Source organism: Schistocerca piceifrons, chromosome X (genome assembly GCF_021461385.2).
Source record: "Schistocerca piceifrons isolate TAMUIC-IGC-003096 chromosome X, iqSchPice1.1, whole genome shotgun sequence".
Classification (NCBI taxonomy): domain Eukaryota; kingdom Metazoa; phylum Arthropoda; class Insecta; order Orthoptera; family Acrididae; genus Schistocerca; species Schistocerca piceifrons.
Window position 1 is genome coordinate 490,756,528 of NC_060149.1, and position 16,679 is coordinate 490,773,206.

General features: G+C 39.2%; 1 pseudogene; it reads left to right on the forward strand.

Annotated features, from left to right (window-relative positions):
* Positions 1 to 1,797: 1,797 nt before the first annotated feature.
* On the forward strand, positions 1,798 to 15,177 carry LOC124722454 (annotated as a pseudogene).
* The last annotated feature ends 1,502 nt before the right edge of the window (positions 15,178 to 16,679 follow it).

Genomic DNA, 16,679 nt, shown 5'->3' on the forward strand with positions numbered 1-16,679 from the left:
TCAAGAAAGATAATTAGGAAAAAAACATTGAGGAATGCATTTGTATTTACACATGCAGATATGCAGAGCACTTCTGTCTTCAATGCCTGGATACCATTAAAACCCAGTATAGGGAGGAACTGCATTTATCCTCCGAATTTTTTTTGTTTTTTAAATGTACTACTAAGCAAACTGGGGCCACGTGAGATAGACAAACCCAACGTACGTATCATCTAATCTACAAACCCGCACAGGTTGACTATTTCATTTGACTAGTTTCGCTCATAATGTATTAGCATCGCCTGATATTCGAAACCCCTTGGCAGCACGTTATGGGTTTAAAGATTTGTTTACCCCATTATTTAGTACGTCGCTTTAGCTCAATAACCAAGAATTTAATATCCCCAGGCATAACATGAGTATTTGTCTAAAAAAAGCCGAGTACGTGTGTCATGCGGCTGCAATAAGAGCTATAGTAAATACAAAGCCTCACGTTCTCCAAGTATGATCCCGCGTGAAACTACGTTTACAGGTCTCAAGTTCGACAACCTAGCGATTTACATAATTTAAAATCTTAGAGTCCACTCCGTTTTTATCTTAGTACTACAGCTGTGACTATGGGTGAGCAGACTGAGTAAACTAGTGTGCATATGGGAAGAACGCTAGTTTCCGTCTACGTTCTGGCCAGCGTCTTTCTTAGACGAAGGTACTTCTGCCTTGCTTCACTCAATTTCGTGCTATTTGCCGGATCCACTTAAGGACTGACGAACAGTGTCAGATATATTGGCAAAAATTACGAGACGTTTCTCACTTGAAACGAATGTGATTGTGGAACCTGCCATCACGTAGTTTCAATAAGGAGAATTTGCGTAGAACACTCTGAAGCGTCATGACAGCTTTGTTAATATCAAAGTACTGTACATGGTAAGCAATACGTAACGTATTTGTAACAAAGAAACACTCCCACCTACTCAGCTTTGAGTCAGTTTTATTTTAAGGCAATGTACTACAACTCTGGTTCTGTCTATTTACGCAATTAGATGAATGTGCAAGCCAATCGACCAAAAATTGCGAAACATTTGAGCTATTAATGTGTCTGAGCGTAGCTCAGAAACCGTATAATCTACTGTCGGTGTGGCTTTCAGCGCTATTGCGTAGTAGTTCTGTCAGCTGTAAACCTCAGCATTCACGTTTTATTAACGCAAAATTTATGATAAATAGCAAGAGGAACAATATGTAGATAGGCTATAAAGTACCGGAAGCTCTGTTCTGTGCAAATATAATGAAACCAAATCCAAAGCGGAACTATAACTAAACTGACAACTGTATTTTAAATGTCTTGTTTGGGAAAATGTTTATTCGTGGATAATACAGTGAGAAGGACTGAAGCCCCTGCTGTAGGCACACCTAGTCATGATTACAATACAGTCATACGTGTATGAGCCGAAAGACGTGAAATTTGATACACTTGCACAATCCCACAAAATTTTAGTTTCTTATGCTGTACAGTATAACCGCGTAATGGAGGACGGGTAAATTTTATGTTTACACTTACTTCTTCTGCTCCTCGGCTCATCCATTTTTGAAACCACTTATACAATCGATACCGCCCTTCGCGGAATAATCGTACAGCAGTTTTATTCCCATCCATGACTCTCAATCTAGCAACACGACAAAAGTCAGACTGAGTGCGCTGGGGTCACTAGCCAGCACCATGTTGCATGTCTTTCAACACACGCTTTCGATAAATCGATTATAACTAAAATAGCTGAATTACCTCTGTGAAACGCGATTACTAATATATTTGTGCACAGTGAGATGGGGTAAGTGCTATAAAACGTGGAATTCGTGGAAGTGCGATGTTTAGAAGAGTATTAGCGAGTATTAAGTTATTAGCTTTCAGAATGTGGAGTTTTTCGCTGGTGTCGGAGACGCTTTAAAGACCTTCAATTTATCGTTTATTTAGCGAAAACTTCTGAAAATTGATTGTTACGGCATCAACATTACCAAACACCATCGATAGACTCTGTTTGAGCTGCATTCGGATCACAAGTATCGCCACCTATTCCATCTAGTGCAGAGAAATGAAGTTCGTAAGAATACATCGCTTATTTAAGGAAGTCCGTACTAGCTCGAAAATCTACCCAGCTCTCTGCGAATATAAATGTGAAGATAGACGAAGTCGATTCAAGTTAAAAAAGGGCTGTCTGGCTTGACCAAGAATTCCTATTATTTGGACTTGCAATTGTGAAGGCCACTGGGATGCGAGCCACGAATTCTTTTTTTTAGTTAATTACAGATTTGGCCACAAAAGCAGTAGTCCCCTGCATTAAATTTAGCCATCTTGAATTACAATCTTCCAGTAACTACAGCTTGTAGATAAATATGAACGTATTTTCGTCCCATACTTCAAAGTAATTTTGGAGTCTTTTATTATTCCTCGAAGTTGGTAACAATAGCTTTTTCGGAGTTCGTAAATTTCATTAAAACGCATTAGCCGTCGTTACAGTTTCGTCCAATCATAGCATGATAATTTTTTGATGTGGTTTGAACTAGTTCTTGTTTCGTTTTCCGACTAAACAAACTCTTGATTCTGGACACAGCAAGAGCAAAGTTTATCATGCGACCATGTACAGCCAAGCTCTATATTTAAGTAATGCAGAAGGGAAAGTTATCGCGAATAGATACAATGGATTGCAATTACCTTGACTGAATTCATTGAGAATGAGAAGTTTGTAAAGAACAACAGTGGCTACAGAGATTATGGAACATGACTTAAAACGTTTGAGTAAGTCGATGGTGTGTAAATTACGGAAAGGGGACTGTGTGCCGAGGCAAGTAGAAGAACGCTTTGCCACAAACTTGTTATCGACGACGAGGTCATTAGAAACGGAGCACAAGCTTGGATTGGGGAAGGAAATCGGCTATGTGTTTTTCAAAGGAGCTACGCGGCATATGCCTTATGCTATTTAGGTTGGTTGATTTGGGGGAGGTTATCAAACAGCGAGGTCATCAGTCCCATCGGATTAGGGAAGGATGGGGAAGGAAGTTCACCGTGTCCTGTCAAAGGAACCATCCCAGCATTTGCCCGAAGCGATTTAGGGAAATCACGGAAAACGTGAATCGGGTTGGCCGGACGCGCGTTTGAGCCGTTGTCCTCCCGAATGTGAGTCCTGTGTGCTAATCACTGCGCGACCTCATTCGGTGCGATTTAGGGAAACAACAGAACCCTAACTCTGGATAGATTGACATAGATGTCATCGCCGGTCCTTGAGACTACCGCACCGCTTCACTCGTCAGTGGAATAAAGTATCTACCCCAAAAAAGTATTCAATTTACGATGCAAAAAATATGGTTCAAATGGCTCTGAGCACTATGGGACTTAACATCTATGGTCATCAGCCCCCTAGAACTTAGAACTACTTAAACCTAACTAACCTAAGGACATCACACAACACACAGTCATCACGAGGCGGAGAAAATCCCTGACCCCGCCGGGAATCGAACCCGGGAACTCGGGCGCGGGAAGCGAGAACGCTACCGCACGACCACGAGCTGTGGACAATTTACGATGCACATAGTTGTACTAACAGACAGCAATTACTGAGATGTTATGAAGAATATAGGGACGCATTAACTCAGCAAATCTTCACAGCAGTCATCACACAAATCTATACGTCACCGTTAGCAAATAAACCTTAAGACAAACCATTCCATCTACAGAATCCGGATTTTTTAAAAGGTGCCAGATATAACAAGTTATCGTGTGTGAATGTAAAATACAATTGTGAATATGGCGTACTACATTAAATTTTAACGAAAAAACGTTGCATAGTAAATTACGCAGTCTGTGGTTTATTTGAATAAAACAGTGCTTCACACACTGCGTATAAATGTTTTCAATGTGGCGGTTTGTGAGAAATGTTATCGAACGAGAGTGCCGATCAGTATTTAATTTCGGAACATAAGCTGTTACTATCTCCGTTTATTTCCTTCTTTCTCAGGCGTAAACCTACCGTTGCTGCCGTCCGCCCCGACAGCTAAATGGTCAGCGTGACGGACTGCCGTCCTAAGGGGCCCGGGTTCAATTCCCGGTTGGATCGGGGATTTTTCTCCGCTCAGGGACTGGGTGTTGTGTTATCATCATCTCATCCCCATCCGGCGCGCAGGTCGCCCAATGTGGCGTCGAATGTAATAAGACCTGTACCAAGGCGGCCGGACCTGCCCCGCAAGGGTCCTCCCAGCCAATGACGCCAAACGCTCATTTCCATTACCGTTGCTGCTACTCTGATTGCGACTTAATTTCATATTGTCAGGTAATACGCGGAGAAGACAAGTGGATGAATTTAATTTGACTTTTCCTACCATTATTGCTTTGTAAACACGAAGGATGGAAAGCAAAACCACATTACACAGTGTTCCAGACTCCACCTTAAACTGTGTAAGCGAGCACCCTTTTGGAGATATTTGGGAGAAATTTATTAACGATTTTGAGTCATAAATTTTTCTTTCATTCCCTCTCGGTATCGTCATCTGTTTGTAGAACCGTTCCTAGTACGTACATACGGGGACCAGCCTATGTCTTAGGCCTGAGTAATATGTATTCGTTAGAGACGGCTAAAGAGATACCTTTTACAAACTTCGCTTACAGGGAGCAATTGGAAGTTTGCGATGATGGTTACTTGAGGTTCTTGGGGAGGCTGGCACAGCGTCGGGTTCTCTACTGTCAACCTCCGATCTGCAACATTCAACCTTCTTTTACACTCATAACAGTCAGGACTTTGTTCCACTGCAACTTAGCCATAATGGCTTCCGCAACCAGCTGATGGCATAATCGCCTTCCCTCGGCATATCTCTTGTAGCCCGAGTACTGAAATGTACCAGGCTTTTAACCTATTTAATTATCTTGTTATCATTTGAAGCTACCCTGACTGGATGCCCCCACTCCATCGTCCTTCCTTGCTGCCCTACAAAACTGGTGCCATAAGTGGGTTCGTCTGTCTTACGATCCATAAACGTATATATTTTCGTGACCGAATACTGCTGTACGAGGTGTGTCAGAAAAGTAACGAGACTGACAACACTGAGAGAGATCTGGCAATGCTGTGGTGTTCTACTTGTGTAGACCGGTGTGTTCATCTCTGCCGGATGCTCAGACCGAGTTTCAGCACCAAACAGCCATGTTGTAAGTCTTGCGAACACCGCTAGTGAAGTTGTGTTGTGTGTGTGTGTGTGTGTGTGTGTGCTACGAAAATGCAACAGCAGAATTTAGAGCAACGTTATGCCATCAAGTTCTGTTTTAAACCTGAGGAATCCACGAATGAGACCTTTGAAAAGTTGAAACCGGACTATGGGGAATATTCCTGATCAAGAGCACAAGATTTTCGATGGCACAAATCGTATTTGGAAGGCCGAGAACACATTGAAGATGAACGCCGCTCAGGTAGACCTTCAACTTCAAAAACGGACAGAAACGTCGAGCGTGTGCGTTCTCTTATGAGATGAGACCGACGTTTAACAATGATGATGGGTGACCATTTAAATTTAAAGATTTTCTCCGTTCATCAAATTTTGACAGAAATTTTACACAAGCGACAGGTTTGTGCCAAAATGGTGCCGAAAAACCTCACAACTGAGCAGAAGGGCAATCGAAAAAATGTGTGTGTTGATCTTCTAGAGAGGATTACCAATGACCAAAAATGGTTCAGTTGTGTGATCACATGGGTTTTTGAATACGATCCTGATAGAAAGAGGCAAAGTGAGGAGTGGCACACTGAGACGTCTCCTCAAGCGAAAAAAGCTCGAATGAGCAAGCGAAAGATCAAAACAATGTTGATTGCTTTTTGACTGCAGGGGTATCATGCGTATAGAATTTGTTCCTCCAGGGCAAATTATGAACCATGTGCTTTACACAGATGTCCTTAAAAGGCTCAGGAAAATGAATCAAGTGAGACCGGACATTGCAGACAAGTGAATGCTGCATTGTGGCAACGCCCCATATCACACGGCCACTTTCACTAAAATTATCGTATGTATGTTAAATTTCTACTAGAAATTGAAAGATTATATACATAATATGATAGTCCACTACATATTTGAATTTAGTGCTCTAACAATAATGTTCACTTTGCTTCATTCTCGCTGCCGGGTTTCGCGCTGGCGCACTGGCCTATTTGGCGGCTAAGAGCTACACGATAACGGTCAACATGCTAGATGCTTGTTGAAAGACACATATAGCCGTCCAAAACATTGTATAAATTGCTTGTCTTTAAAGTTCATTTTTTCGTATAGGGTTTGGTTTCCAATGAAAATTGATACAAGTATTGAGTTACTGCAATATACATGATAGCTTATGCCTAAGGCTGACATTCCATCCATCGCTTATACTACGAAAATAAATTTCTTAAATTTTAAAATGTCATGAAATGTTCCTTAACTTTGTTCTGTTACTACAGTTTGTTTGTAAGTTTCAACTTCTCTTCGTTCACATCACATGTAAAAATTAATTACATATCACATTATTCTGACAGAATACAAGCATATAATACACTTATGCTTCATTTTATAGATAGGCTTTTGTCACTTATGGCAGCTCATTTCTTACTTAGGTAGAGGAGGGAGAAAAACATTTGAGATGGGAGCAAAGCATCGCGCATTGCTGGCCTAACTACGGTTGGTGCCGCCTTCTTGTTTGGGGGGGGGGGGGGGAGGGGGGGGTGAGAAAGGAAACACTCATCTACTGGTTCAAAGATTTATGAGGAAATGTTACTCGTATAAGGATGGACTATTTACCAAGGAACTTCTGCTTCATTGAAATGTGTACCGACTAATCACCCATGTGGTATCATGTTGTTTCTTCATGTGTTAGTGCTGTTTACTTCAATTCACGTGTAGCTTAGTGTGAAATTTGATGTTTTAAAGGTTGCAGACTTATCTTTTCCAAATCCCCGGAAATTTCATTATGCAAGATTTCATGTGACACCATAAAAATTAACTGGTTTTTGTAAAATCTCATGCTTAAATGTTTATGTGTATTCTGCAGCGAATAGGTACTGATAATTGTCACGCAGATACACTGCGACGATGCATATTTCATTTTTCATTTGCCTTATGACCTTTGTATAAATATCCTTATAACTAAATTGTTTACTCGAGATGCGGCCCGTTTCATCACTTGGTACCTGCTACTCTCGACGCAATTCTCTTCTGCGCCGTGACGATGCACTGGTCGCTGAAAGAAAAAACTTAAAACTAATTTCATTACGTAGCTCGGTGGTCACTGACGCATTTGGTCACTGCATACATTCGCAGATATTTCCATACTTTGTTTAACTTCATAGACATTCGTTATTCCGTTACCCATTATGATCATTTACTCAGCAAAGAAAATTATTTGACCTCTCTCACGGTATTTCGTCGTTAGTCCTTAGCTTACACGTCTCGTATAGTTCTTTATAATGCTTCCTTTTGGTTGTAAATATGTTCTATATAGGTTAGTATTTAATTAAATCTCAGTGTACATATATCAATAGGTTCCTTAGTTCTTAGGCAGTAGAAGTATTTGCGTAGTATTTCCGTTTACTTTGTATTTAGGTTAGGTACATATTGCATTCCTATTTTGGTTGCTCCTTCTATCAGTCTGTCGCGCATGCGCACAGGTCAATGCCTCCTCTCCTGCTACTGACGTCAGCGCGTATTGTTGAGCGCGCGACAGCTGAGCCATAGGCTAATTTTGTTTATACTTCCGCTTCGCATGAAACGGTATATTACTTCTCATTACCATTAATTTTTATGCCTACGTGCACAAATAAAAAGAATTACTTATGCCTACACACATTACTTTATCTTAAGATACACTCCAGAAGAAGAATTAAACTTAGAATTATGTACACTATGTGCAATTATCTTGTGATTTAAAAAAAAAAAAAATGTTACCACGCTTCGTCATTCTATAAATGCTTTTATAGATTTTTGAGGATGGAGACCCTTGTCTCTCGCTGTTTTCTCATAAACTAACATGTACGTCCCAGGGTATGGCATTTTGGAAATTACATATGGTCTTGAATAGAATAATTGCCGCTTATTCAGTTTGCCAATTTTTGTCGATTTAGGATGTGTCCGTAAGAGGACTCGTTGCCCTTCAAAAAATTGTGTAACACGTTTCAGTGTCACTTTATAAATTTTCTTTCTGTACTCGGCCCTGTTTTCTAGTGTAACCATGGCTTGTTTGATTTTGTCTTGTAGTGTCATTTCTGTAGTGGGTACCTTTGGTATGGGCGACTCCCACTCATTCGTTTGTTTTGTCCAGAACATCAATTCATTACGTGTGAAACCTGTTGAAGAATGTTGAAGGTTATTGACAACTTGCATGAAGGGAGTTATGTACTATACCCATCGGGTGTGTTTGTGAGGGGTGAACGTCCTAATAAACCGGTTAAATTCATTCAAGACTCGTTCTACTGGGCTTGCATCTGGGTGAAAATGGCTTACTATTATGTGCTTTATGCCCTGTGAGATCATAAATTGTTTCCATTTTTGCCCAACGAAATATGAGGTATTATCAGTTAGTAGTATCTTTGGTTTACGTACTCTTCTCAGATAGTCTCCCTCAATCCTTTTTCTTATATTTGTGGCTGTTGTATTTTTGATGGCATACATTTTGATTTGTTTTGAGAAAATATCGTATAATGCTACTACGTATCTTACTCCTCCTTTATTTCTTGGATATGGACCAGCTGTGTCCAGGGGTACTATATCTAGAGGGCTTTTTTGTGAGTATTGGGTGTAGCTCAGTATATTTTGACACATTGGACTGTTTTGACTTTTGACATAATGCACATTTCCTTAATACCTGTCTTCTCTAATTTGGAAAATAACAAGGTGTTTCAATTTTTGCAGTACATTTACCTACTCAATAATGTCCCCACACTTCATGTGTGTGTCTTATAAATTCGTCTATATAATCTTCAGGAATACACACACACCATTGATAAGATTTTTCATGTTTCTTATGTTCCTTGTACTCCTGATACCATTCACTTACCTTTCCATCTTCATCCTGCTTAAGGTTTTGCATGACTTTCCTCCATCTACGAGCTTGCTGTTGTATAATTTACATTTGCTTACAAGACTTATGATAATCAGACTGTTGTGTTATACCTTGCATTAATGACGTTTTGATTTCTGCATCTTGCTCTGTTAATTCGCCAAATTCCTCTAAACCTTGTAGTAACCCAGAGAAGGCATCTCCAATAACATTTTGACTTTCTTTAATATAAATGATTTCGAAACTGAATTCTTATAAATACAGACACCACCTAGCTAATCTACAGTGCAATAGTTTACATGTTAAAAGAAATGACAGTGACTGATGGTGACAGTGAACTTTGGTATTCTTTCCCCACAAAAAGTATTCAAACTTCTTAAATACCCGTATTACCGCTAAACTTTCCAGTTCTGACACAGAGTGAGATCTTTCTGCTTCTGATAACCTGCGACTAGCAAAACTGATGACCTTGGGTACTTCCTTACCTTCTTCCTCTCGAATCTGGAACAAACACGCTCCCAGTACTTGAGATGAGGCTTCTGTGCACAGACAAAAATCCTTGGACAGGTGAGGGTGGCTAAGAATGTTTGCATTGGCTAATGCCTGCTTAATGTTATTAAAGTCCTCTTGACACTTATCATCCCATAACCAAAGCCTATTTTTCTTAACGAGTTGAGCAATGCATTACTGTTCATTAGTTGCTGTGGTAAGAATTTACGAAAAAAGGATGCTAGTCCTAAAAAAAATTTAGTTGTTTTTTATTCCTTGGTGCTGGACAATTGCGTATGGCATCAAGTTTTTTTTGGATCAGGTAATATACCTTGTTCTGACACGACATGTCCTCAAAATTTGACTTGCTCCTTTCCAAAACTAGACTTTTTTAAAATTGGCTTTTACTTCGTAATCTGCAAATCGTTGAAGCACCTGCTCAATGAGCCTGATATGTTCTAACAAAGTGGGTGTGTCTATCAGCATGTCGTCTACATAAACAGTGACTATGCTAAGCAATTACGGTCCCACAACCTTGTCCAATGTAGATATAAACAGTCCTGCTCTAATGTTCAGTCCAAAAGCTAGGACACGGAATTCGTAACTTCTGCCACTACAAATAAATGCTGTATATTTTCGACTTTTTTTTCGTGGAGCTTTATTTGCCAGTAGGACATCTTAAGATCGAGTATACTGAAATATTTTTTACTGTAAAACTTTAGAAGCTGTTCGTCCATGTTGTCTAGTCTTATGTGTACTGGTGCAATAATCTTATTGATACCTCTAGCATCGCGAACTAATGTTAAAGAACCATCTGGTTTGCTTACTGGTAATATTGGACTACAATAGGGTGAAAATGAAGATTGTATAATTCCCCATTTAATCATATGGTTGATTTCTTCCCATCCTGCCTCTCGTTTTGCCCATGGAATAGGATATAACATTACACAACAAGCCTCATGTGGATAGACTTCAAATTTATATTCATAGTCTTTGATTACTCCTGGCTCATTACTGAAAACATTGGCATACTTAAATAACAAGACAGAAAGTCCTTGTCGTTGCATCTCATTTAGTACCTGTGATTCACTTAGTTTCTGCTCTACCATTTCGTAACTAACCTTAGTGTTTTCTTCTATTCAGTATCAGATTTGTTTGTGAAATATACAGCTGGAAAGAAATATTGTGCTATTACTTTTGACTCTGGTTTGTTGTTGTTACTTTCATCAAGTGTTTTGACTAAATCCATAGAAAAAAAATCTGATCCTTTACATAAAAGTGGCATTTACCATTACCTATGCCAATCTGTGTTTTGTATATTCTAAACGCGTGCATGCCAATAAGACAATTAACTATACGTTAGTCAATTATAAGGAAGTTGCACTTCACTGTAATATGTTCATTTTGTAATGGAGTAAGTGCCTGATGCTTAACCAATTTAGTCTTATTGCCTGTTAGCAGTTTGCACCTTGCAGTTTTGACAGGAAATGTTGGGAATTTGCCTCTCTTCTTCAGTTCACAAAAAAATGCACACAAGACTGATCATTTTTCTATTATGGTTGACGAAACAAGTGATTCTTCGATTCACGGACAAGTGTCATTTTGTATTGGTACTGTCGATGATTCCTTAATCATCAATGAAGACTTTACTGGCTTATACGAGACCCCCAACAGTGAATCACAAACCCTGTTTAGTATTTTAAAAGACGTTTTTGTCCGTCTTGATTTGTCAATGGATAACTTAAGAGGACAGTGCTATGATGGTGCCTCGAATATGAGAGGTAAGTTCAAAGGACTAAAAAAGTTAATTTTGGATATACAACCAAAAGCACGTTATGTGCACTGCACTGCTCACAGTTTAAACTTGGCTGTTGTAGACAGTCTCCGCCATCTTACGTCTATGAGGGATATTATGGCTTTACCCAAGGACTTAATAAATACCGTAAGGGAATCCAACAAAAGGTTGGGACTTTTCAGAAGCATACGCTGTGAGATCACCAACGACCAAGCTGGTCTACGATCTCTTTGCTCGACTCGATGGACTACGTGAGCTTCTAGTATCTTGAGAATATCGAAAAACTTTGAAGAACTTCTAGAGTTTTTTGAAAGATTTTCTGCAGAGTACAAAACATAGGCAGGTTACAAATGTGCAGACTACCTTGAGTCAATGTTACAATTCAAGATTTATTTCTTTTTACGTTTTTATTGCCATGCAATGAACCCAGTAGAGGATGTGAATGAAGAAATTCAATCCCCTCATCTAAGTATTGCTGATCTTGAAAAAAATATATGAGGGCTTGATTTGTGTATTGAATGGAAGGTGTGATAGCTTTGAAAACTTTTGGGAATTGTGTTGAAAAGGAAAACCTTCACAGGTTGATGATCCTTCGCTTCCTCGGAATTGAAGTATACCAAAGAAGTGTGAAAACAACGAAGCCAGCGCACCACATTCTTTCAAAACCCAAAAGGAATGTTACAAAGCTATTTACATTGAAGTTTGTGAAACGGTGCAATCTTGCATTACTGACCGGTTTGCTTCAACTGGACTCACACAGGTCTTTGCAGTTGAACAAGAGTGCTTGCTTTTAGTAAACGGAGGTGAAACAAATTTGGAATAATCAACTGAGTTTTTCAAAAATGACCTAGACATTAAGAGACTGCGCTTACACTTGAATATGTTAGCCGATATCGCTAATAAAAAACAAATGGTCTTAAAAAACATGCGTGATGTGAGAAAGTACATTGCACAAGAGCCTGCAGTTAGAGAAATGTTATGTGAAGTAGTGAAGTGCATTAAGCTTCTCCAAGTAGTTCCAATCACGACAGCAACAGAAGAACGGTCATTTACAGACGGTCGACATTTGCACCTTTCTAAAGACACTCTCGCCCTAATAATGGAATTTACAGCAATATTAAAAATCTTTATAAAATAGAGAATTAAATACATACATAATGTTAAATTTTCAGTTTCGAAATATTAGTACTATTTTAGTACTGTATTACTATAGTACTGTATTAGTTATTTTCAAACACTTAAATATTTTTAGGGTGTAAGACCCAATTAAAACACGCTATTTACATGCTTTTTGACTGAATGTATTAGACATACTGTATTAACTGTATTAAATGATTAACTTCCAGATATTGTTTTTATTTAATGAACCATAGGCCTTATTCAAAGTAAGCTTAAATTAGTTATTTCACTTATTAATCGAAGTGCTATTACTGTGCGACAGCGATATTTTATGTTTTATTTTTTTAATGATAGTTTAGGATTTATTTAAATATAATTTCAGTCTTTCCAGAGCTATATATTCACTGCTATGTAATAGTCCATAAGCATGATTATTGCTGTAAATTAAATTAGCTTTTTTACGAAAATACAGAGTGTGTTTATGTTTTGTTTCTTTTTTCAAAGCCAAAAAATGTGTCAGGCTTGTCGAGTTTCCCGGAGTGCCGAGTTATCGAGAGTCCAGTTTTCGGGGCTGTAATGCTGATCATATGACACTAAAATGCTTAAAAAACTTTAAAACTCACTATTTTTCACCTAAAATTTAGAAAATTTTCCGGGGCAAGACCCCCAGTATGGACTACCCCAGTATATTTTATAAGTCGGTGCCGCTGGTTGGACCCACCACAATTAAAATTCTGTACTCTAACAGGTGTTGAGAGATGGAGAGTCTTCGACCTCTGGCACCATCTGGGTACACCCTGCATACCAGGCATTCTATGCATTGCAATTACAAGACTTATTATGGCCCTCCCTACCCATGGAAAAATACATAAAGCACATTAAAACATCATTTGCTATCTCTGTGATCGAGTTGTTCTTGCAAGTTTTACTACGCCTCTCAATTGGTCTACCCAGTCATTCCTCGTATGTATAATCTTGTCTTTATCATTGATGAATAACAATTAATGCGTTTATATCAGCACTGCAACCACCTTCAGCAAAACCTATCCTTTTAGTGATACAGGTTACCAAGCCTTAATACGTTCACTATTTCGCTGTTGAACGCATAAGCAGTGGCAACTCCCATATAGACACTGTGGAACTGTAGTGCTCCCCTAATTCCACTTGATATTATCTATAACATTTAATGTTACAGTATAAATCCATAAGCGTAATGACAGTAACCATCCGCCAGTTCTTGGCGGGTGGGGAGAGGGAGGGGGGGGGGGGACGGGAGATAAAAATCTTTGTACGGAAATGTTCGCTTCACTGTTCCAGCAGCATGCTGTTTGGCTGTTGTCTGCAGTGCACATATAGGGAGCTACACACGAGGCTGCAAGGGAGAGGGTGCACTGCTGCCTCTGCATTGCGGACCAGGGCTAGTTGGTGGTAATTAATATTCCATGTGTGTTGTGGTTAGCCGTGTATCATTTTCTTGAATGATATACAGTGCGGCACTGGACTATGATCCTACTTCCAGAAGATCTATTTCATTTATTTTTTGGTTCTTTTATTTTACAGAAAAGTTCTTACATCACCGAAAAATAAATTCTGTATCTGTACTTAAGTTTTCACAGATTTAGATGACATATCAAAATGTACTTTAGAATAATACGACATAATCCTTCAAGGAAATGGACGAAAAGTGATGGTGCAAATATCATAAAAGGCATACAAGTGGAGTTAAAGCAAAAATCCAACAGTTTATAGTAATGAATGTTTCGTTCACTGTTACACACATCGACATAATTTAATAATGTGAAATGCAGCAAATGTTACACGAAACGCAAGAATATTTTTCTGTAATATTCTGGCTATTACAGTATTCTTTTTTAAGAACACCACACGTGTTCATTCTCAAGAAGCATATGGACCACAGAATTCCCCAGCAGTCCTCTACAGGATGGCACTTCAACATATGGATCACAAACAGGGTTCATGGAAATTTGCAACGTTTAAAAAACAGCCGTACTGGAATTCAGTCAATATCAATAGCAGATCAAACCAATGCAGAAGCCACAGGAATTTTCAAATACTTGAGTGAAGATAATTTCAAGTTTTGGTTAGAGCTATTTCATAAGATTATGCCTAATTTTGAAATAATCTATAATCAAATACAATATCGAGAAATTAGTGTGTTTAAAGTTAATGATTATATTAAAAATATTCAAAACTGCTATTTTAGAATTAAGAAACTCAAAATAGGGTGAGAATCCTTCAAAGACACTCATGGCAGAAGCTAAGGAAATGTGTGGGTGTATAAGTGTCGATATAACGGACAGATATTTCTCCACGAAACTTTTATTATGCGCTAAATTCAACAAGAAATCCTTCACTACTTTTATGAATGAACATCCTACACGACAGACAGTACTTACCACTCAAGTACATCCCACGGTTAAGAAAGGAAAGCTTGGAACTAAACTAAAATTATATTATAGGTCTGATATTCGTGAATATTGCAAATTAACTGAGCTGCTGAAATATATGTTGGAAAAAAATGTAGACAATGGTCTAAGTGAAATTACGAAACATAAAAATTCTCTTGACGGATCCCATAGCTACATCAGAGGCAGATCGCTGCTTTTCAACATTGGAATGCATAAAAACTTTTCGGAAAAGAGCTATGAATTTGGAAAGACTAATTGCGCTTGCAATGCTTTCAATGGAGAAAAATTTCCCCAGATCTTATCCAGAGATCAATAAGTAAATTGTTGATTTTCTTGCACAAATTAAAACGAGAAGAAAGGATTTCCTTTCTAAATGAATACGTCAAGCTTGAACCTTAAAAATTCAGGTTAAAATAAGTAAAAAACTTTTAACTTCGTTCTCTTAGGATTTTATCACTACTCTGAATAAATTTTCTTTTCATACGTGTTTGTTTCCTTGGACACAATTTTGAAACAAAACTAAAAACATTTCTGGAGCAGCAGCACCCCCTGACTCTAGCTACGAGCTGCCACTCCCAAGGGAAGTTTTTCACATCATATTATACTCTCTCCTAGCGTTCTGAGAGCCCAAAAACCTTCTATATGCAGTGCGGTATGTCAAACTAACTGCTGACAGCCGCATGCGTTGAACCCACGTGTAGCAGGCGAGAGGGCGGAGCTCCTAGCGATAAGCCGACTTTAAGCGATGGCTGACTTTAACATAGGCAGAAGCAGAGACTGCCGGCCTAGCCAAGCCGGCACATGTAGACGCCAAGATTGCCACCAGACACACGAGTCCGGTCTCTCTGCTGCGCGCGGACCATTTACTTGCAGCGCTCGTGGCATCGTAGAAACATACATTTGCTTCTGAAATTTTATAACAATTGCTTCATTGTTTCCCAGATTTCATGGGATCGATTAACATAAAAATAGTAAGATTAGCTGACTCATGTCACGGGGAAGCTGAGAGGCTAAATGTAGTGTTTTAAATTTTAGTTTTTATTTCAGTAAACAGTCTACAGCTGGGCTATGTACAAGTGATTCAAGATAACATGAATGTTTACCAAAAAGCATGTCACTTCTTTTAAACGTCTGCCTACTTTGGAAACTGTATGTTATTTACATACCGCATGTACACTGATGGAAAAAAATCGCACCAAGAAGATGTCGTGCGATACGAACGGATTGGTGGACGTGTTTCTATATGTGAAAGATGTTCTCCACTCAGATTTCTTGTCAGTCGCATAAGAGTTGCGCTAGTAGCGCCACTATCGGGACGCAAATCAGGTTTGCTTTAAATACACACTGTAACGGTCGTGAGCGTTAGTTACCTTTGAGGTTGGTTGGTTGGTTCAGGGGGAGGAGACCAGACAGAGAGGACATCGGTCTCGGGAAGGATGGGGAAGGAAGTCAGCCGTGCCCTTTCAGCGGAACCATCCCGGCATTTGCCTGAAGCGATTTAGGGAAATCACAGAAAGCCTAAATCAGGATGGCCGGACGCGGGATTGAACCGTCGTCCTCCCGAATGCGAGTCCTGTGTGCTAACCACTGCGCCACCTCGCTCGGTGTCACCTTTGAGATGGGACGTGGTGTGTAGGTATTAGTCAAAACGCCTTTAAGGCGACAAAGACGCCATTATCAACAACTCACTGAGTTTAAACGACGTCATGTGATAAAGTTACGAGAAACTGGATGTTGCTTCTGAGATATTGCAGAAGGACTTGGCAGGAATGTAGTCACTATACATGATTTCGGCAGCGGTGTTCACGAGAATGTACGGTCT